General features: G+C 40.9%; 1 pseudogene; it reads left to right on the plus strand.

Moving 5' to 3' along the window:
* Positions 1-13,059, plus strand: part of LOC142046650 (uncharacterized) — a 108,649-nt pseudogene extending 95,590 nt beyond the window's left edge.
* Positions 13,060-22,107: the final 9,048 nt, after the last annotated feature.

A 22,107-nucleotide genomic window follows, 5' to 3' on the forward strand; every position in this document is an offset into this window, starting at 1 on the left:
TTAAAAATACTTGACCTTCCCACCTGCCATCTGAATTTGTACTGTGTTGTGTTGTGTCTGACTGCTTTTTGTGTTTCTCTTGCCTTTTTTCCCCATTCAAAAAGGGAATGGAGTGGTATCGTTTAGATGCACATATTGGATCCTTAATGTTGCCATGTCTGTAACAGAAAAAATAATCCATCATTTTGGAAAGCCTTAACTTATTTTTCTTAGGATTAAAGTGGATAGTAATGATAGGATTGTATATTTACCAGCAAGAATAGATTTTATAATTGATCAACCTTTTGGAAAGGGTGGGGGGCAATTGGTTAGAAGGGCTTTCAAGTCAACAATTTTTTTTAAAACTAATGAGTATTTGTTTTCTCATTTCCCAATTTACATTTAGGATTTATCTACTTTTAAACTGATAAATTATTGATATATGGGCTACCTTTAAAATGTATTACTTGGCATTTCTTTAGAATTACAGTACCAGGCTATCTTTAATCTCTTTTTTATTATGTGAGATTACTTTCTTTGACAACTTTGAAATAGAGACATATAAAGAGCAGTGGAAAGTAAGAAGACATAAAAAGTGTTTTTAAGAGTCCTGTATAATCAGTTTTCCTTAAAGAACTATCAGGGCTACTTTCCTGGGTCATGCTAAGAGGAATAGCCAAGCAAAAGAATATTTTTATGATCAGCATGGGATAGATCTTTTAGCCTCACGCTCTGCATATTCCTGGGAGTGGCTTAGGGAAGAGGGGCAGTAGCACAAAATGATGGTGGCTGAAATCAACAGGAGTTTTCCTTCACAAAGGTACTCATTATCCTCTTTTACAGATGGGGAAACTGAAGAACAAACAGGTGAAGTGACTTGCCCAAGCTCACCCAGGAGGTCAGCGACAAAGCTAGGAATAAAACCCAACTCTTCAGAGGCTCAGTTTAGCACTCTGTCCACTATGGCATGAACCTCAGAAAATGGAACTCTGAAAAACTACCATATTTTAGTTAAGTATTTGCATAAAAAACCTGAAGTCTAGAGTTTTTGTAAGCACCCAAAAATGTAGAGGCCAAATTCTGATCTCTGCAATATACATGTAAATCTAGAGTAACTATTGACCTCAATGGAGTTATTCCAGATTAACGTCTTCATATATACAATAACATGATCCTAGATGCGTATCTGAACTATCAAAGGTCCCCTTAAGCTTTAAAACTTGCCTAGCAAAGTCTTGCAGGAATATGGAACTTCTTGCTTCTGACTGGGTAGGATTTAGGCTATCTAGCCATATATTAAGCTGTTTTCATTTTAATTTTTAAAAAGTATATCAAGTGGTAAACATCTTGTATAAAGTTTCCCTTGAAATAAAAAAAAGTGTATCAACTAGCATAAAAGTGGACCTTAAAATGAGTGTAAGTTAAAACTAGGTGATGGGAAGACCTTACAGTATAAAGCATCTTGGTATTGTGTTATCACATATAAAGTAAAGAGAATGTTCCAATTTTATATTATTTATGTATTTTAAAGCTATATTTGGCTTAATTTGACTTTTTTGCCCTTGGTTGTTTCTGGGAAGTTTTAGAAAGTTAAATAAATTTTTATCTTTTGATTGTGTTTGGAATAATGGAAACACAGGTCTGGAAGGAACCTAAAAAGATCATCTGATCTATCCCATTGTGCTGAGGGAAGTGTAACTATATGTAGAATATTCCTTACAGTTGTTCGTCTAATCTGTTTTTAAGAATCTCCAGTGACAGGAATTCCACAACCTCCATATCTAATTTTATTTCTCAGCTATTCTAATAGTTAAAATATGTCTTATTGCTGAAAACGAAGGTGATTACTTCTTGTCCTACCGTTGATGGACATGGAGAACAATTGATCACTGTCCTCTTTATCTTTTACATATTTGAAGACTTATGTGCCCTCTAGCTGTCTCCTGCCTTGACTAAACATGTCCAAATATTTGAACCTTTTGTCACTAGTCATGTATTCTAAACGTTTTATCTTTTTTGTTGCTCTTCTCTGAACTTAGAATCTTGGAACTATAGGTGTTAGAAAGGACTACAAGGATCATAATCTAACCCCCTTACCAAAATACATGACTTGTGTCTAAACCATGCAAGACAGATGGCTATACAGCCTCTTTTTGAAAATCTCCAGTGAAGGAGCTTCCACAACCTCCCTAGGAAGCTTGTTCCATTGTCCTACTATTCTTACAGTTAGGAAGTTTTTCCTGAGATTTAATCTACAATTACTATGCTGTTCGAACCTACTACCTATTGTCGTGCTCTCTGTGGCAAGAGAAAACTTTTCTCCATTCTTCATGGCAGCCTTTCAAATATTTGAACACTGCTATCATGTCCCCCTTTAATCTCCTCTTTTCCAAACTAAATATTCTCTGTTCCTTCAGACTTTGATCATATGGCTTGCATTCCATCCATTTGACCATCTTTGTTGCTCTCCTCTGGATCCTTTCCAGTTTCTCTTCATTTTTTCTATACATTGGTGACCAAAACTGGGCACAGTACTCCAGCTGTACTAACCAGTGCTGAGTAGAGCAGTATTATCACTTCCCATGACTTGTATGCTATGCCTCTGTTAATGCAAACTAAAATTGCATTTGCTATTTTTTGCAACAGCATTGCATTGTTGACTCATGTTGAGGTTGTGATCCACCACAACTCCCAGATTCTTCTCGGCAGTGCTGCTGCCAAGCCAGTTATCTCCCATTCTGTATTTGTAGATTTGGTTTTTCTTCACTAAGTGTAGCAACTTACATTTGTCATTCATTTTGTTGTCTATAGCCCAGTTCTCCAAATTATTAAGATGTCTTTGAATTTTAGCTCTGTCTTCCTAAGTGTTGGCAAACCTTCCTAATTTTGTGTCATATACAAATCTGATCAGTATGCTCTACATCCAGGTCATTAATAAAGATGTTAAACAACACTGGATCCAAAACCGACCCTTGTGGAACCCCACTTGAGACCTTCCTCAAATCAGACATCATTCCATAAATAATTACTCTTTGTTTGTGATTGTTTAACCAATTCTATATCCACTTAATGATAGTCCCACCACATTTCTCGATTTACTTATCAGAATCTTATGCAGGACTGTGTGTGAAAAGCCTTGCTGAAGTCCAGGTATATTATGTCTACCACACTCCCTCTATCCACCAAAGGACTTATCCTGTCAAAGAAGGAAATCAAGCTGGTTTGGCATGATATGGTCTTAGTAAATCCATGCTGGCTGCTCCTGATTAACCCTTCATCCTGCAGGTACTTGAAAATTGAATGTTTTATATGTTGCTCTAGTAGCTTCTGAGGGTATGGAAGTCTGGCTAACTGGTCTATAGTTCCCTGGCTTCTCCTTTCCCCCCTTTTAAAAGATGGGCATATCAGCCATTCTCCAGTCTTCTAGGACCTCTTTTGTTATCCATGAGTTTGCAAATATTATTTCCAAGGGCTCCAAGATTTCTTCAGCTAATTACTTCAGCACCCTGGGGTGAATAGCATCAGGCCCCGCTGACTTGAATTTCATTCAGATTAGTCAGAAGATCTGACACATTCTCTACCTATCCTGATCTGCATCCCTTTCTCTTTATTGTCTATGGTAACTTCTCTAGTTGTCCTGTCACATTATTTTTTTGTGAGAAAATTGAAGCAAATTAGGGATTGAGCAACTCAGACTTTCTTTTATCTTTTGTTACCAGCTCACTTTCTCCATTGAGCAGCAGACCCACAGCATCACTGATCTGTTTTTTGTTTGTTTTTTTGGTATGACATATTTGAAGAACACCTTCTTATTGTCTCTAATACTTCTTGCCAGCTGTAACTCATTCTTTGCCTTGACTTCCCTAGTTTATATACTTCTTCAATAGGGTGACCGGATAGCAAGTGTGAAAAATCAGGAAGGGGGTGGGGGGTAATAGGAGCCTATATACAAAAAAGACCCCAAAATCGGTACTGTCCCTATAAAATTGGGACATCTGGTCACCCCATTCCTCAGTGACATGTCCCTCCTTCCATTTACTATATGTACCCCTATTGAGTTTTAGGTAGCTAAAAAGCTCCTTGAGAAGCCACATGGGCCTCCTGTGACTCTTCTTATCTTTCCTCTGCATCAGAATAGCTTGATGCTATGCCTCTAGTATTACCTCTTCTAGGAACTGCCAGCTCCCTTTGACTCCTTTTCTTCCTAATTGGTCTTTTCTTTGGCCCTTGCCTACTTTTTCTCTGAGTTGGTTGAAACCTGCCTTTCTTAAGCCAATTATCCTTGTTTTGCTCTTCTCATGTTCTACTTTCCCATAGGATCTTGAATTTTATCAGATCATGATCACTTCCTCCAAAATTCCAAACCGCCTTCACATTCACAACTAATTCATCCTTGTTGTTCAAAATCAGATCAAAAAATTTATGACCTTCCGGCTTGTTTCCTCAACTTTTTAAATCAGAAAGTGGTCCCCACCAGATACCAAGAACTTGTAGGACCTATTATGCTTTTCTGTAATAGTCTTCCAGAATTTCTTCAGATTGTTTACTTTGTTAACGTGAGGTACCCAAAACTGGGCACAGTACAACTACTTGGAACTGGAGAGGCCTAAGCTGAGCAAAATAATTACCTCCTATATTTTCCAAATGACATTCCTGTTAATACATCCCAGAATGGCATTTGGGCTTTTTTGCAACAGCAGCACATTATTATAATCCCCAAATCATTTTCAAGAGTACTACTGCCCAGCCAGTTATTCCCCATTTTGATTTTATTTTTTTTCTATCCTAAGTGCAATACTTGTCTTTACCAAATTTCATCGTCTTGAATTCAGACCAATTCTTCAATTTGTAAAGCTAATTTTGAATTCTAAGTCTGCCCTCTAAAGTGCTTGCAACTCCTTTCAGCTTGGGATCATATGCAAATTTTATAAACATACTCTCTACTTCATCATTCTAGACCTTAATGAAAATATTGAATAGTACTGGGCAAGCTATTCTGATGGGTAGGAAAGATAGAAAATGTGGCAAAAGACCACCTTGGCTCAACCACGAGATCTTGCATGACCTACAAAATAAAAAGGAGCCATATAAAAAATGGAAAGTAGGTCAGATTACAAAGGATGAATATAGGCAAACAACACAGGAATGCAGGGGCAAGATTAGAAAGGCAAAGGCACAAAATGAGCTCAAACTAGCTATGGGAATAAAGGGAAACAAGAAGACTTTTTATCAATACATTAGAAGCAAGAGGAAGACCAAGGACAGGGAGGAGGGAGAAACGTAAGAGACGTGGAAATGGCAGAGAATGCTGATGACTTCTCGCTTCGGTCTCACTGAAAAATCTGAAGGAATGTCGAACATAATAATCTTATGGCGAAGGGTAGTTAGATAGATAACAAGAAGAAAAAAAGCAAGTTAAGATCAACGTAGAAAGTAGATCCTGCCTGCAAGCCACCAGCGTCCTGAATGAATGCATCCGAGAATACGCAAGCGAGTTAAATAGAGGATGGTATTGAAGCCGCTAGCTATGTATCCTTGGAAAGTCATGGGAGACTGAGAGATTCCCAGAAGACTGGCAAAGGGCAAATAAGTTGCCCATCTATAAAAAGAGGGAAATAAAAACAACCCAGGAAACTAAGACCAGTTAGTTCGTAACTCTGTGCCAGGGAAAGATAAGGGAGCAAGGAATTAAAGAAATCATCTGCAAACCTGAAAGTGGTAAGGGATAGGTGACTTGCCAGCATGGATTTGTAAGATAAATCTGTCAAACCAATCTGTAGCTTCTTTGAAGGATAACGAGCCTTGTGCTCAGGGAGAATGGTGAGAGTAGTAACCTAGACTAGTAAGCATTTGATAGGGTGCGCATGTACCGTTTCGATAAACAGGCAAATAAATTGAGATGGGGGCTATCTACAAATGGGTGTATAATGGCCGGAATAACATACTCAGAGCATAGTTATTACAGGCTCCATCATCCGCGGGAAATATAATACAAGGGGGTTCCGCAGGTGGTCGGTTTTTGGGACCAGCTCTGTCAATAGCCTGCATCGATGATTAAGTTGGCAGAAAAAGTACGACTAGTCAGTTGCAGACGATACCGAAAGTGGGAGGTGATGCAACTGCTGGAGACAGGGCAAAATTCAAATGAAATCTGGACAAATGGAGAAAGTCTAAGTAAACAGGAAGAAGTCAATAAAGACAAGCAAAGTGTGTCACTTAGGAAAGGACATCAGTTTCACAATACAAAATGGAAGAAGACTGTCTAAGAAAGAAGTAATGGGCAGAAAGAGATCTAGGTCTAGTGGCCCACAAGCTAAAGATGAGTCAACATGTGATACTGTGGCAAAAAGCAAACATGATCCTGGATGCTTAACAGGTGGTTCGTAAACAAGACACGAGAAGTTATTCGTCGGCTTTACATCGTGCTGTAGCCGCACTGAGTTATTGGTCCAGTTGGGCACCCGCATTTCAAGAAAGATGTGGAGAAAATTGGAGAGGGCCGAGAAGAGCAACAAGAATGATAAAGGTCTTGAGAACATGACCATGAAGGAGAGGGGCTGAAAAGAACTGGTTGTTTAGTTGGATAAGAGAAGACTCAGAGGTGACATGATAGCGAGTTTTCAGGTACTAAAGGTGGCCACCAGGAGTAGGCAGAAAACGGTTCACTTAGCCTCTAAATGAAGAACAAGAAGCAATGGCTTAAACGGCAGCATAGGGTAGATGAGGCTGGAAATTGGAAAAAGTTCCTAACTCGGGGCGTTTAAAAAGTCTAAAAACCCTGGAAGAAAGTGCTAAGGCGAGGTTGTGGAATCTCCATCCTGGAGATATTTAAGAGAGGTTAGATAAAGGCTATCAGGGATGTCTAGACAGTAAATTTGGTCTGCCATAGGGCAGGGGACGGACTTGATGACTCTGAGGTCCCCAGTCCTAGAGCTAATGAATCTATGGGCCCATGAGGAGCCCAGCGTAGTCCATTGGATATATCCTAAGTTGCAGACAAATCAAAAAATATGCGTGAGTATGTCTTTCAACAGTTGTTGCACGCACAAAGGAATTTCATATTTTGTAACAGTAATAGAATTGTACTTCTATAGATTTTCTACCTCTTATGGACTATGCGGTTACGCGATCGGAGAACAACTACAAAAATGGAAGGAAAAACAAATATTGGTTTTCACAAATATTCAGGAAGGAAGTGAACAAGGCGTAATTAAAAATGAACTGACTTTCTGACTAATGAAGGACTTTGCTTAGAGAAGAAAGGAAGCATGAGGTTTCAACTACAGCTCATGAGGTCCAGTGTTTCAACTCTGAAATTAAAATATTTCATTTTCCAAAAATATTTTTAGCATTTCTTCCACCCAAAAATCAATAATTCTCATGCAAATTCAAACTTTGCAAAGCTTCAATTCAATTTCTGCCAAGAATTTGTTTTTCTTAACCAACTCTACTTGCTATGCCTTTTGGTGCTATAAATGAGCAGTGCTAACATGGGAATAGAAAGTGTTCTCCTTCTTTTGCTCCTGAAGATGGTGTAACTGATTTTCCTGTGGTGCTGGAGCACATGAAATCCACTGTAGATGCACACGCCGGTTGAAGTGGTTCCATCACCCAAGAGCTGACAGTTTGGTTCAACTGGCTTTAAAGCACCTGCACTATATCAATGTTCCAGGGCCTGACTAGGTGTTAGTGCTCATGACCTGCCACAGGTAGGGGTCTTGGGGGAACCTTATCTGTGGGGTGCAAAAAAACTTTAATTAGAAATGCAAAAACATCGGGAAATCAATGTGGAGGGTATGGAGTTTGTAGGTAGACATTGGGAGGGGTATTTTTTTATAGTATAGGGGTTTAATAGTGGGAGTAATACAGTGGGAAGGAATAAGTTGTAACCAATTGACACTGAAAGTATAAATGTAAGAGGTAGCTAACAATTCTAGTAAAGAGGGTGTCACAGCAGCATTAACCAACTAACATTTATGGCAAAAATGTGGTAAATACCAACTTGGTGAAAATGTGTCACAAGTGGTATAAATGTATAATAGTGAGGTGTTAGAGAGAAAAGGGTCAACAATGTGGTTTTATGCTAGAGACTTCAGTAATCATTGAGGTTGTGCAGCGATAGGAGCAGGTGAACATGTGGGGGAAGGGATAAGAAGAGCCAGAGAGAGAAAGCAGGGTAAGAGGAAGAGGTTGGGGGAGGGGGAAGAGGAGCCATGACAGCAGTACAGAGGGAGGTTAAACTCAGGAGACAAGGAGCAGACAGGCGCAAGTTTAAACAGCAGAGAACTGCCAACGTGACGGGGAGCTAGGGCGGGGGCAGCGGAAACAGGTACCCAATTATACAGAACCAGCAAATCTATTAGATTACTTAATCCAGTACTATCACAATTAGCAAGTAACAATACAATGCAAAGCTTTTTTAAACTAATTCTCAGGCACTCAATAATTCTACCTAATCTAACCAAGCTAGCAAAATGAAATTAAACACTTATACAGACAAGAACCTGACTTAATAGGACGACCTTAAACGGTGGTGGCTGCAAGCTAGTGGCGTAGGGCGCGCAAGCTGGCAGCCAGGATAAGCAGGAAGGCAGAGCTTAGCAGCAGGCGCAGCTATATGGTTTAGGGCAGCGAAAGGCGATCTGCGGAGCAAGAAACAGATTATAGATACAGACCAAGGAGTTAGGTTGGGTCTGTCTGCTTGGGAAACAAGGCCAGCAGCTAGGACAGGGGGAGCCTGCAAGAGAGAGAGCTCTTACCAATCCCCAGGACAGCAGCAAACATAGAGACAGGAATAGCAGTAGCATCGGAGGAGGGAGAGAGGACTCGATTCGCTTTCAATAATCAGGAGATCTCCAGGTACAAATTCGTTGTCCGTGGGAGGGGAGTTTAAAAACGGGGGTATGCTCAAAAACAAACGAGAGTGGAGAGAGGGCCCCCCAAAGACCCCTAGCTGATCAGACCAAGTGGCAAAGCAAGGACCTTCTCTGAGGTCTGATCAGAAAATGTCTGGTTTTAAAGGCAAACTTAGGCAGTTTCCCACCGGTACTTTTGATTGGCTCCTCTTGATACAGGGGAGGAAAGGAGGCAGGGAAAAACTGCAAGGAAGCATAGGCATGCCTGGGCATGTTCTGAGCCACAGGTATGACTCATATGCTTAATTAGTTGGCCACTTCAGGTCTTGCATTTCTGGGCAGTGCCCCCCACATCGAGCCTGGGTCTGAACAAAGGAGCTAAACAAAGAAGCAAGAAGCCCCCTCCCTAGGCAGGGCAGTGGCTCCAGTTAGTCTGTGCAAGCCATCCCTATGAATAGGGCTGTGACTTTAGTTAGCCCAATGGCCGGGAGGGGCGGCCACACAGGACAAACAGAAAGGAGAAGGGAAAAAAGAATGCTAGCAGGGGGACAGCTGTAACTGACACTCAACACCTTGGAAAATCTTCCAAGAGCTAGGAAGAAGAAAAGAAGATGGAGTGGCCTCTTGATGTCCTCAGAAGACTGTGGTGAGGTAGCCATTTGACTCTTCACTGCAGCATGGAGGAGAAAATACAAGCTACTCATAGAATATTAAGTTTAGAAGTGACCTCAGGAGGTCATCTAGTCCAATCTCCTGCTTAAAGCATGACCAGTCTCCAGATGGATTTTTGCGCCAGATCACTAAATGCCCCCCTCAAGGATTGAGCTCATAACCCTGGGCTTAGTAGGCCAATACTCAAATCACTGAACTATCCCTCCCCCCTAAAAGGATAATGATCAGAAGAGATTACTTCAGGCTTTAGGCAGAGAACGGGGCACTGAGTAGAAGGATCCTTGGGGCTGGGCCTCTTATGTGGATTGTACTTGTGCCAGGGCTGATATTAGTGGACCCACTAGAACCAAAATCCACCTTAATTTCTGTATGGTTTGGAGTGCCAGCTAAATCTTATGCTGCCACCTTCCATTGGGCTGTCACCATGGACAAATAAATATTCTGTTAGCCATAGAATAATAATCTGTATAAAACTAAACTGAAACAGCACAAAAGATATAGCCAGGGACGGTGGAAGCACTAGGCAAGATAGGCAGCTGCCTAGGGGCGAGATCTGGGGTGCACTAAAAAGCCAGTGCCTAAAAATAGATGCAGGCTCAAGCTGCAGATCGCAGACTGTAGGGAGCACGTAGATAAGAACTACGCTCCCAATGAATTGCTCTCCTGCCATTTACAAAGCCAGGGATTAGGGAAGTCCTTTGATTAGCTCGCAGACTATCACTCACTCATGGAGGTGAAAAGAATCACGCTCCCAGTGGAAGCCAGCGAAGTTCTTTGATTAGCTCGCAGACTATAGGGAGGAGGAGGTGATAAGAACCAGCTCCCAGTGAATTGCTCTCCGACTCCCGTCTCCTGCCATTTAGAAAACCAGGGAAGTCCCAATTGCTCTCTGACTCCTGCCATGTGAAGTCCTTTGATTGTGAATCAATAATTGTACAGATTGCTGTGTTGGTAGGTACGTTATTACAGTACTAGCTCCTCTGTCTTGTAGTCAGGGCAGCTCCAGGCCCCAGCACTCCAAGCGTGTGCTTGGGGTGGCATGCCGCGGAGGCACTCTGCCGGTCGCCGGAAGGGTGGCACGCAGGCAGCCTTCGGTGGCATGCCTGTGGAGGATCCACTGGTCCTGCGGCTTTGGTGGACCTCCCGCAGGCATGCCTGCGGGACCGGCGATCGGCAGAGTGCCCCCGTGGCATGATGCCATGCTTGGGGCGGCGAAATGTCTAGAGCCACCCCTGCTTGTAGTAGATTGAACAGCAACAGCCAGAAGGAGAGAGGAGCAGCTTGGGGCGGGGGTGTAAGACCCCCTGCTGGGGCTAGAGTGACCAGATGTCCCGATTTTATAGGGACAGTCCTGATTTTTGGGTTTTTTTCTTACATAGGCTCCTATTACCCCCAACCCCCATCCCGATTTTTCACATTTGCTGTCTGATCACCCTAGCTGGCGCTGAGCTGGGCTGTCAGTGCATTGCAGCTGGGGCCAGCTTGTATGGCATGCTCCTCGGAGAGCAGGCTGCAGGTTTTCCAGGGTAGAGGCTCTGCATCCTGGGGAGAGAAGGGAGGGAGACCACGGCTGGCAGCTCTGTGGGCTCTCTTGCATGGAGGGGCAGCTAAGCCACTTTAATCCACCTCCCTGTCCCCCAGCTTTCTACCCTCCTGACCCTGCTTTGGTGTGAGGGCCGCACACTCTCTGCCTCACAGTGCTGCCTGCCCCACGTCCCCTGCCAGAGCAAGAGCCCAGCATTCAACTCCCCAGCCTGGGTGCAGGACGGACTGGCAACACGCTCCCATTGCCCTGTTGCAATTGCACTGTGACTTGGCCCACTGCTGTATGCCAGGGACTGGAGAGGAGAGCGCCCATTTCACCTTGCAGCTCTTTGAATCCTACCCCGTCCGCCACCCCCCTCCGCACCCAAACCCAGTCTGCTCCCCTTGCACTCCCCAGCCAAACCCAACCCCCCACTGACCCAAACCCAGTCTGCTTCCCTTCCCCACCTAACCCAATACTCCAGTATGACGGAGTAGCTGCCATTCTAATTTTATAAATTTTATTAATAACAATAATTCAATATTATAAAGGTAGAATAAAAAGTAGTAGATTTTGATATGAAAGATGAAGGAAGGAAGCATAGGTGACCAAAAAGGGTATATTTCTGATTACAATCAACATTGCTTAATTTTCAGGAAAAGTCATCCAGATCTCTTAATCAATGTTTATGTCACCTAGGGAAAGACATACAGAATGAGCTTATTCAGCTTCTATCCAATGCCATCAAACAAACAATCCTAGCATCTGCTCATGCTGCAAAATACTTTTCGATCATTCTAGATTGTACACGAGATGCAGGCCACGTTGAACAAATGACCATAATCATTCGGTTTGTGGATAGGCCTACTTCAGAGACAGAGAATGAGACTGAATCAGTATGCATAAAGGAATACTTCTTGGGATTTGTGTCGCTTATGGAGACAACTGGAGCTGGTATGACAGAAATTATTCTTCACCAATTAGAAGAGATGTCACTGCCTTTAGAAAACTTGTGTGCTCAAGGGTACGATAATGGGAGCAATATGAAGGGAAAGAAAATGGTGTCCAGCGAAGAATTTTGGATATTAATCCACGAGCCCTTTTCATTCCTTGCAGTGCACATTCATTGAATTTGGTTGTTAATGATACTGCAAAGCATTGCTTGGAGGCAACTGCCTTCTTTGATTTAGTTCAATGTGTGTATATGTATTTCTCAGCTTCTACACATCGCTGGGAAGTTCTAACACACCACTTATCTAACCTCACAGTTAAACCATTGAGTGAAACAAGATGAGAAACTCAAATTGATGCCTTGAAACCTCTTTGCTATCAGCTTGGTGACATCTATGATGCTCTGATAGACATTTATGAAGACACTACTCTAACAGGATCATCTGGCAATACATCACGAGTTGATGCAAAGGATCTTGCAAAAGTCATTTCTAGTTTCAAGTTTCTTGTTTCTCTTGTCGTGTGTTATGACATATTGTTTGAGATCAACATGACTAGCAAACAACTTTAGGCGAAATAATTCGACATAAGTGATGCCATTAATCAACCTGGAGAAACCAAGAAGTTTCTCGTAGGCCACAGAAGTAATGCAGACTTTGAGAAAACATTGGTAGATGCAGGTGAACTTGCGGAGGAGTTGGATGTACTGGCACTTTTTGAACTAGATCCAATCCGTATTAGAAAAAAGAGGAAGCAGTTCACATATGAAGCAGATGACGAACCTATTTATAATCTGAAAGAAAAATTCAAAGTGAACTTTTACTTTGCAGTCATCAATAAGCAATACATTCAGTTGAAGAAAGATTCACATTGATGCAGCAAATTAGTTCAGTATTTGGCTTCCTATATGATGTTTACAGTTTGCAAAACACAACACCAAAGCAAATTATGGAACATTGCTTGAATCTGGAGCAAGCTTTGCAACATGGTGAATCTAAACATATTGATGCCTTTGACTTGTGCAATGAATTGCAAGCTATTGCACAACAAGTCCAAAAGAGTGCATCACCATATTGAAGTTCATATGCACAAATAAACTGACATATAGTGTCCTCAACACAGTTATTGCTCTTGGCATCCTCTTGACTCTCCCAGTTTCTGTGGCCAGTGGTGAGCAAAGCTTCTCAAAGTTCAGGTTGATAAAAATATACATTCAAACATCAATGTTGCAACAAAGACTTGCTGGGCTATCTACCTTGTCAATAGAACATGACATTGCTTGCAGCATTGAGTTGGAGGAACTTGTTTCTAAATTTGCTAAACTGAAAGTGAGGAAAAATAAATTATAACGTGTTACTTTGTGACAGTGTATTGTGTATAAGGTATGTGATCAGGTCTGGCTCTACAATTTTCACCGCCCCAAGCAGTGCACCGAATTGCCACCGGGGACAGCGAGGGCAGTCCATGTGCTCTTAGGGCAGCAGGCACGTTTCCGCGGCAGCGGCAATTCAGCAGCTTCTATGTTTAGCTGAAGCCACAGCAGACAGCTAAACATAGAAGCTGCTGCCGAATTGCCGCCGCTGTGGAAATGCACCTGCTGCCCTAACAGTGCACAGACTGCCCCTGCTGTCCCCAGCGGCAATTCGGTGCGCTGCTTGGGGGCAAAACAACAGGAACTGCCGCCCCTTGCAGATTGCCACCCCAAGCACCAGTTTGGAATGCTGGTGCCTGGAGCTGGCCCTGTTTGTGATTTATTTTAAGAACCATGCTATGTTGTGCAAAATGAAAACAATAACAATGTCAACACTGTCAGGTTATTCATTTATTTTCATTAAATGTGTAGACTAAATAATTAAATTAATACATTTTCAAGCAGACCATGTATTCATTCTAATGAACAATGCCACATTATGCAGCATTGATTTTTGCAGGTTTTTAATAAGCGATGCTCATGGGGGGCGGGAGGGGCACAAGGTGGAAGTTTTCCTAGGGCGCAAAATATCCTTGCACTGGCCCTGGATATAGCTATCTACTGTCAGCCAATTATTTTTCTTGCTTTAATGACATAAAATATCCCTACCACTAATTCCCAAATAAGCATTTAACAAAGTTGTGCAAAGGCAGTCTAGCCAATGCAAGCAGTGACAATATTACAAATGAAAATCTGTCACATTTTATGTTGTGTATTAGAGAATTTTAAGATAAGAATTATTTTTGAGTCATGTTCTTTTTGAGACAATGCAGAGCAATGAGTGCACAAGAGCAAGGTGAGCAGTTGCACAAGATGCCATTTGATCACACAAGCAGTGTGTGCATGCAGGCACTCTTGATATTAAAAGTGTAAGTGCACTAACTTTCTTTTTTTGCACAGTAATTATAGTAGAAGGGAGGAAACAACATTTGCTGTCCCCCTCACACACTTCCCAACTGTCTCACACATCTGGCAAATGCAGTAGGGTCACTTCCCTGTGGCATTATGATTGTTTGTGTTTGAGAGCGAGAGAGAGAGCGAGAGCGAGAGAGCAGCCAGTGATTGCCTGCTTTGGAAAAGAAAAGAGGCACAGATCTACAAAGGTTCTTAGCCCCAAACCACTTCAAGTACTCTATAATGTGAGTACTGGTTTTGTCAGACCCTCTAAACATCAGTGTACCTAGAGTATTTTCTATTAAAGTAGTTTTTCTGCCAATCAGGAATACAATCAGCTTTCTCCACATATTGTAGATTGGAACAGTCATCCTCACTATCACTTCCTCAAGAAGACCATTTTTTCAAGGAACCAAAGGGAGATTTATTTTTGATACTTTCTGGCCGTTTTAGTATTTTCACAATTGGTCCTAATCCAGCCAAGTGCTTAAGTGTGTGCTTACCTTTTGAGGACATGAGTGAGCCATTAAAGTCAAGACCATTCTGTGTTCACAAGAAATTTTCAACAGATAAAATCTGCAGGATCCTTTCTGATGGGCAGTTAACTTTAACACTTCATTACTTTATTTCAGCTGCAATTGCTTAATGCTCAAAGGACACTGTGCCTTCCAAATAAATGGCGTACCAGATCAAATTATCAGGATACTGTTACTGATTGCATGTCTCACTTCTGAATGAAATATTGCAGACATGCAATAAAGACTGTTCAAGAAGGAAGAGGAGGGGAATAGGGTCTTTGCTGTCTTGGTTTCTCTATGACTAGGATGAGAAGTCAGTGACAGTGATTTCATTAAATTTCCTTCAGCCATGATTCAATTATATCAGAGTGATACTCCTATTATATTGGCAGCAGCTTTGATTAACTATTAGAAAAATGTTAAAATTTATTTGTCAGTTTCAAAGCATGTGAGTAGTGTTTAGATGTTTGATTTATCCCACATATTCATTTCCAAGTAAAGTATTACTTCATGGCAATAAAGGTAACAGAAATGGGCCCATTGTTAGCAACTAAAAGAATTAACAGGATGAATGATCAGATGATGACAGTAGCAACTGATGTCCCTAATAATTGAATTTGAAGGCACTTTATTGTAAAGACTTAGTGAAAACTGATTTAGCAAGGCAACAAGTGTAATGGTACAGTAGTTTGGTATAAGTTTCCTTGAGAATTTTGCAATTGCTGTTTAGACTTGAGTGATTTGTTTGCTTGTTTGTTTTACAAATATTTATACAGTATACAGCTAAATATCCTATTGATACAAGGAAAATTACTACATTTTCTTGTTGCAACGTCCTGGAACTTCTTTCTCTAATTTCACACGTTCTGCTATCCCCCCTCCCAATATTATGGCATTTAGCTAGGAAATTCTAAATGAGATCATAAAATAAAAAAATTGCAAATATCTGAAGTCACTTTCATTCCAGTAGCCTAGAAATATCCCTACAAATATGGTGATGTTCATACTATTTGTTCTTCTGACTGGAACATTTATGTATATCTACCAAAACATTTAGCAAACAAGTTAAAAAGAGGAAGAGAAATTTTGAGTCAAAAGTGAATACATCTAAGCAATTCTATGGTTAAAACTTACAGTCTAGGAATCTTAATCTCTCTTCTCCTGCAGGGTCTTCCTTCTTTGGGGGATGAAGTTTGTTAAATGCATTGAGTTCCAAAAAGAGACATTGTCTTCCTTCAGGGCAGATTGAAAATTAAAGCTCCAGGACTATATTATTAGACTCGAAAAACCCATGCCCAGGAGACGTCTCAGACTGGTGCTTCTCTGGGCTAATAAAGGCCATATATATCATAGTAACAAACTGCTCAAGGATAGCAGGTAGATCATCATCCCTTTGTTCTTTTTAGTATATGAAAAAATAAGTTCAAGACAATACATTTCAAAGCCATGTATGCTGCATCGTATCACTAGAACATTATTCATAATACAACAAAGTGGCAGTGTTTAAAATGGACAGCTGTATGAGTGAGTTGAACATATGGAAAAAAACAGTGTCCCAGGATGGCAGGGTGTAGAAAAGCCTTACAGTTTCTTGGCATGGGTTCAGTTCCTCTAGGTCCCTTTTCATGCAGCAGAGCCAGAAGAGATGATATTCTACACATTGGCACTACAACTACTGATCTTTGCTTTAAAAAAAAGTACATTGTAGAGATGTAGTGAAGACTTTGGGGAACAGTTTATTTTCTTTGCCTAACACAATTTTATAAATGAAGATTAGTTGAAGATATTCTCAAACGCCAATTAAAGTGAAAATACTGAACAAATCACACATAATAGAGCACATGTTTCAGAGGTTTATTTTCATTAAATAAGAGCCATAAAAGTTAATGCTGAAATTTTGTACTGGTATCCATAGCTAAAACAGTACATTAACATCCAGCTGGACAGCAATCTCATTGTTCTTGCTTTTTTATGTGATTGGCACATTTCCCTCAATGCTATACTTGTCTACACAAAGTTCATCTCAGCCAATATGTATCTGGTAAGAGTGCAAAATGATGTATAAAAATAATTGCATTAATAGGCCAGACATAGATATTGATATGAGATGACATTATATTTTATTGTAACAAACTATTTTTGAGAAAAGAGGGCCAATCTTGGGTGTGGGGAGATATAGACTGCTGTACTTGCTGAAGGTCTTTAGAAGTTGAAATTTAAAAGGCTGAGATATTATTAATGATGATCCCAGGTTAGTGCTGATGGGGCTTTTCTTCCACTTCTTCCCATTCAAGGCCACGGTTATGTAGTTCTCCCCTGCAAGAGTGCCTCCAGTGGGAGACTTGAGTTCCAAAGCAGGCAGAATAGGAATGTGAAAAGAGGTCTTCCATATTTCATGTGAATGCCCTAACCCAGGGGTTGGCAACCTCTGGCATGCTGTTCTCCAGGGTAAGCGTTGGCCAGACCACTTTGTTTACCTGCCGCCACCACAGGTTCAGCTGATCATGGCTCCCACTGGCCAGGGTTCGCAGCTCATGGGCCGAGGGATGTGCTGGCCGTGGCTTTCCGACGCCCCCATTGGCCTGGAGTGGCGAACTGTGGCCAGTGGGAGCCACAATTGGCCAAACCTGGGGAGGCAGCAAGTTAACAAACTGGCCTGACCCGCCAGAGTAAGCACCCTGGCAAGCCGCATGCCAGAGGTTGCCAACCCCTGCCCTAACCACTAGGCTATTGGCTGTACTGTCGTGGGGGTCTCTGTGGGTATGCAATGCATCTGGGAGCGAATCTCTCCACACAGGTAGACAGACTCACACAAGCAGGGCTCGAGAGGGTGTGCTGAAAATAGCAGTTCAGATGTTGTGACTCGGGCAGCAGCTTGGTCTCTTAAGCACATCAGCTCCCTGAGTCTGAGCTCAGGTGGGTAGCCTGAGTCTGTGCAACAGCAGCAATGTCCATTCTGCTATTTTTAGCAAGGACATCTTATCTCCACTAGTGCAAGTCTGTTTCCCTAAGCTGGGAGGCTTGGTCCCAGCTGCAACATAGACATACCATCTCAGTTTTTTGTGAGAAAGGTGCTTAAGCCAGGTCAGACCTAACTCCAGAAAAGCTGTCACACTGAGAATCTCAAATGAAGATAGGTGCCTCCCTCTGGCCTATCAGTCATGCACCCAAGGCCCAGACCAATGGGATGTAGGCACCTAAATGTCTTTGTGGATCTGGGCTGCAGGCAGCACCCCTTCCCTCTCCATATCACCCCTGGCTAGCTTTGGCAACTTCCTGCTCAGCTTGGGGCTTCTGAGAATTCCTTTCTTAGGCATCCAACTCTCCCCATACAATGCATGGAGAGCCTAGGTGCCTAACTCAGGGCTGCATATTTCAATGGACAGCAGGAAGGCTAGGAGTTGGAATTTTGCATGACTTAAATCTCCTTTGTGAATCTAGAATCCTGTGGCACCTTATAGACTAACAGATGTTTTGGAGCATGAGCTTTTGTGGGTGAATACTCACTTTGTCAGATGCATGTAGTGGAAATTTCCAGGGGCAGGTATATATATGCTAGCAAGCAAGCTAGAGATAACGAGGTTAGTTCAATCAGGTAGGATGAGGCCCTGTTCTAGCAGTTGAGGTGTGAAAACCAAGAGAGGAGAAACTGGTTCTGTAGTTGGCAAGCCATTCAATCTCTTTGTTCAATCCTGAGCTGATGGTGTCAAATTTGCAGATGAACTGAAGCTCAGCAGTTTCTCTTTGAAGTCTGGTCCTGAAGTTTTTTTGCTGCAGGATGGCCACCTTAAGGTCTGCTATAGTGTGGCCAGGGAGGTTGAAGTGCTCTCCTACAGGTTTTTGTATATTGCCATTCCTAATATCTGATTTGTGTCCATTTATCCTTTTCCGTAGAGACTGTCTAGTTTGGCCGATGTACATAGCAGAGGGGCATTGCTGGCATATGATGGCAATATTACATTGGTGGATGTGCAGGTGAATGAACAGGTGATGGTGTGGCTGATCTGGTTAGGTCCTGTGATGGTGTCGCTGGTGTAGACATGTGGGCAGAGTTGGCACTTGTACTTCCTACTCCACCCGTTAAAGGGCCAACGCACCTTGTCATAAGTAGCTTAAAGCAAACAGGTGGCATAGAAAAGATACCATTCACCCAATGAGGTCAAAGGAAATGGATAATCTTCCTGAAAATACAGTACAAGAAAGTCTTGAGGATTAATATTAGGCATCTTTTTCTGAGAAACCCAGAGATAACCTAGCACTGGCTTGGGATACCCAAAGTGACATCCAAATCTTTGACTGTATAGGTTTTCTTCAACAGATTAGACATGTACTAAAACATTAAATAAGTTATATCAGGAATCAGGATGCCAATTCTGTGTAGTCTTTTTAAATGTGGCCATTTTTCTAAATTAACTGTTGTGGTAGAATTGGTATAGTGCTTGTAATATCTAGACTATTCAAGGGACTTGTTTTGGATCATAATATGAGTTTTATTCTTTTCCATCCAAAGTTATAACTTGCATACTGATCTAAGGGCCACTTATCCAATCTTGCAAATTCTAGAGTAAAAGAGAAAGGGTAATGTGTGAGCAGTTCTACTCTGCAGATAGTAATTAAATATTTGCAAATGTTCACAATGTGATGCTGACCCTGGAAAAAAACAAGCAACAGGGATGATGAGAGATTCTTTTCCCACTCTGGAGAAACCTCATTTAGAATGCTATAAACCTCATCATGTCTTATGTTCACCTCTGTTTTTTGAAATGAAAACAAAATTCTTATTAAATTTGTAAGCCAGCTGCATGATGTGGTCTAGATAGTTTATGTTTTGTGACTAGATTTTTTATAAACAAAGCTCACCAATGCATAGTGTTTTCAAAGAAAAATCTGCTGAATGAACAAAATAAGAAAAATGAAAAATGAGGACTTAACTAAAATGTCTTCTAGTTAAGTCATTTAAACCATTCCAGAGAGTGAAAATGGGTACTTTGAAAGATCCTTGGGAAATATACGATTACTCTGTCATGCACCATTTAGTTAAGTACAGATCATTAACATTTCTCTGCTTTGTTCAACTTATATTCAAAGGATGTTCTGTTTTAACTATGCAGGCAATTAAGGTCTATAATTGTCATGTGCCTATTTTTTTCTTTTTTCTTGCCTTTTTATTATAAAAATGGCTACCATGGGATGTGTTCACATAAGTCACATATTTAGAGACCATCTGTCAAAAAAAATTTTCTGCAGGGAAATGTCTAATTTTTGCTCCATTTATCTTCTGTTATTTAGCGAAGGGACATAATGGAGAATTAACTGTAGCAACTTATTTTGGCTAAATTGTGTATTCTGATAAAGATGAACGTCTCTTTATGCAGTTTTTGGAACTAATCTATAAGGGGATTTGTGACATTTCCAGAGCAACTAAAAATTGCACAATGAGTGAAAGTAGACACATTCTAATAATATTTTCCACTGAAATATATTTATATATTCAATTTCACTCATCGATGTCAAGATCCTAATGATAATGACTGTATGATTCAGAAATACCATGCTAATACTTCAGTTGCATACCCTTAAACATGTCAGAGACAAAACTACTAGAACACATTGCTTCTTACCTTGGTACATACCTTATTTCCCTTTTGTGAGCCCTTATCCATCGGGAAAATTGTCCTTGATTATCATTCCTACAGATCTTTAATCCACAGTATACATGTATATTACATATTCTGTGCTGAAGTGGCTTGGGTAGGAGAATTTTGACCTTAGAATGTACCTGTGGCCATTCTGCTGTATTTATTAAAACCTTTTTCACTTGTTTATAATCGTAAGTGGAAAAAGGTGATTTTACTGTCACAGGAATACTATTCTATTTGAAGAGTGGGGAAAATTGTATGTTTTCATTTATGTACTATAATATGCTAGTTTTATGCCACTGGAGCTGTACCACCATGAAACTGGAGTATTGGAGTGGAGAATCAAGTCTTATATGTTTCCTTTATGGAATGTTGTCATTATTAATTATTAATAATAATACCTTATATAGCATTAACATATGGTAAGTGATTTGTGGACATATGAAGAAGTCCTTACCTCAAGCAGTGAATCTAAAAAAAGATGACAAGCAAAAAATAATAAAAATAGAGCAGGAAAGGAAGACATGAATTGCAACTGACAGATCATTATATTCCTTTTGAGGCTTTTCCACGACAATCACAACTGTCATATGTGAGCACATCTCATACAAACATTTATATTCACAACTCCTCTGTGAGGTTGTTAATCCTATTTTATAGACGAGACATAGAAAGATTAAGCCAGGAGCTAAAAAAAAGAAAAAGATTTCCTGAGTCTTAGTCCCATGCCTTAACCAAAAGACAATCCACAAGTTTTCATGGTAGTTCACAAGCATGGTATTCTTCTATTGTATTGACTGGTTGAAAAACAATGGTTTAATTTTATGAAAATAGGATTATGATAAAGTTTGTTTTGGGGGATTTCTTCAGCTTTATGGGGAGGTTGGATAATTTGTAGGGTATGCCATAGGTAAGAGAAAGAAGAAGTAAAGATGGAGGAGAGTGAAAGGGAGACTGAGATTTGAAGGGATAGATACTAACAGAGGGAGGGAGAAGAGAGAAGATGAGAGGATCACAGTGTCTGGGAGGAAGAAATGACCCCTTATTCACAAATATGAGTGGAAATCAGATGGGAGAGTTAGAACAACAAACCATTTAATCAGACAGTTATCAAAGGTAAAGTTCAGAGTTCTGAAGCTGAGGGTTCTGATAACATGAGGATGCCTGTGGGGTCTATGAAGGCACTAACTTCTGCTCCCAGAACTCTTGCTGTTGCTACTGGGGCGGGAAGCGCTATCTGCATGTTGAATGGTAGTTAGTCCTACAAACTAAGTAACTAAGTATTTAATACAGTATACTTCCTTCTATCATTTTAAACATTTTGCCTTTTAATTTCAGCGAATGTCCTGATAAATAGATAAATAGGAGCATCCAAATAATCTTCTCTAAACCATTTGTCATTTCATCTACTTATATCATGTCACCTAATATTTATCCATTCATTACCCTTAGTGTGCCAGATCCTAAGCTGCTGTAAACTGCATAACACTGTTGACATCAAATTTGTACCAGTTTTCACCAGCTGAGAATCTGCTGAGGACTAAACTCCTAATATGCCTTTCCATGCCTCTAAGCTATTTTTGTTGCCCTTTCCTGAAACTTA

This window comes from Chelonoidis abingdonii, chromosome 1, assembly GCF_003597395.2.
Source record: "Chelonoidis abingdonii isolate Lonesome George chromosome 1, CheloAbing_2.0, whole genome shotgun sequence".
Lineage (NCBI taxonomy): Eukaryota > Metazoa > Chordata > Testudines > Testudinidae > Chelonoidis > Chelonoidis abingdonii.